The sequence below is a fragment of the Panthera uncia genome (genome assembly GCF_023721935.1).
Source record: "Panthera uncia isolate 11264 chromosome C1 unlocalized genomic scaffold, Puncia_PCG_1.0 HiC_scaffold_4, whole genome shotgun sequence".
In the NCBI taxonomy this organism is placed as follows: domain Eukaryota; kingdom Metazoa; phylum Chordata; class Mammalia; order Carnivora; family Felidae; genus Panthera; species Panthera uncia.
The window spans coordinates 73,580,853-73,581,958 of NW_026057585.1; positions in this window are offsets into that span (position 1 = coordinate 73,580,853).

Genomic DNA, 1,106 nt, shown 5'->3' on the forward strand with positions numbered 1-1,106 from the left:
GGTGCCGGGACCCGACCGCGTGGCGGCGGCCCCCGGGGGGCTGTGGCCGCGTGCAAGTGGCGTGCACCGCCGCGAGGGGCTGCCGGGCCCCGAAGGCCGGGCTGGGGTGGGACGCCCGGTGTGTGGCTGCGGAAAGTGGGGCGTGGAGTGTGGAGTTGCGGCCGCGGCCGTGGACGGGGCTCGGCGTCCCGTGGAGTTCGGGTGCGAGTGGATGCAGAAGTGCGTGCTCCGTGTGTGCAGAGCGGGCGGCTGCGGGTGCGCGCGGTGATGGGATGGAGTGCGTGCAGGTGTGGGGCGTGGGCACGATGGGGAGGGGTGTGAAGAGGAGTGTGCACGGTCCAGGCCCCGCTGGGTGGTGGCGGTGGAAGCGATGAGGTGTGCCCCGTCGGGTCGTGCCCTTAGTCCGCTGGGCGGCGTGTGTAGAATGTGCCGGTGCCGCGTGTGGCTCGGCGAGCAGCTCCTACCTGAAAGGCCTGCTGTCCCAGCGCTGCCGAGCTGGGTCACAGTGTGTTGCACAGTGGACCCCGGGTGTGTCCGTTCTTCCTCCCACCCCCAGCCCCACCCCCACGTCTGAGCTTCCCTTCTTCGTGTTGGGGAAAGAGCCTCCTGGCTGGCCACCCTGCCCTGCGAAGAGTCTCCTCTGATGGAGGGGCCTGCTCCCAGCCAACCCAGCCTGAACCGCTACCTGGCCTCCCTCCCAGGTCAAGGCACGTGGGTGATGGGAGGTGAGCTCTGAACTAGCGCTGCGGGCCGGACAACTTTCTCCCCAGAGGCCCACAGAATCCCACCCTCAAACGGGAGGCTCTTTTCCCACGAACTCCCTCTCCAGCTGGAAAGTTCTTGGTGCCTGACCTCCTCTAGCAGTAGGGGGCAGCCCTTTCGTTCCCTTTAGCCCTCTGGGCCCTGCGCGGAGTGGTAATTTGGGTTTCCCGATCCTCGTTCCCTCTTCCCCTGACGGAAGCCTGGGCCCCACCAGCCGCTCCCTCCTCCGGCCCTGCCCCAGGGTGAAGGCTTCCGCAGCAAACTCTTCTCGTTCCTCCGGGAGGATCTCGGGGGACCGAGCGGAGCGGGAGGGGCGGGGCAGGGGGCGGGAAGGCGAGCTCGAT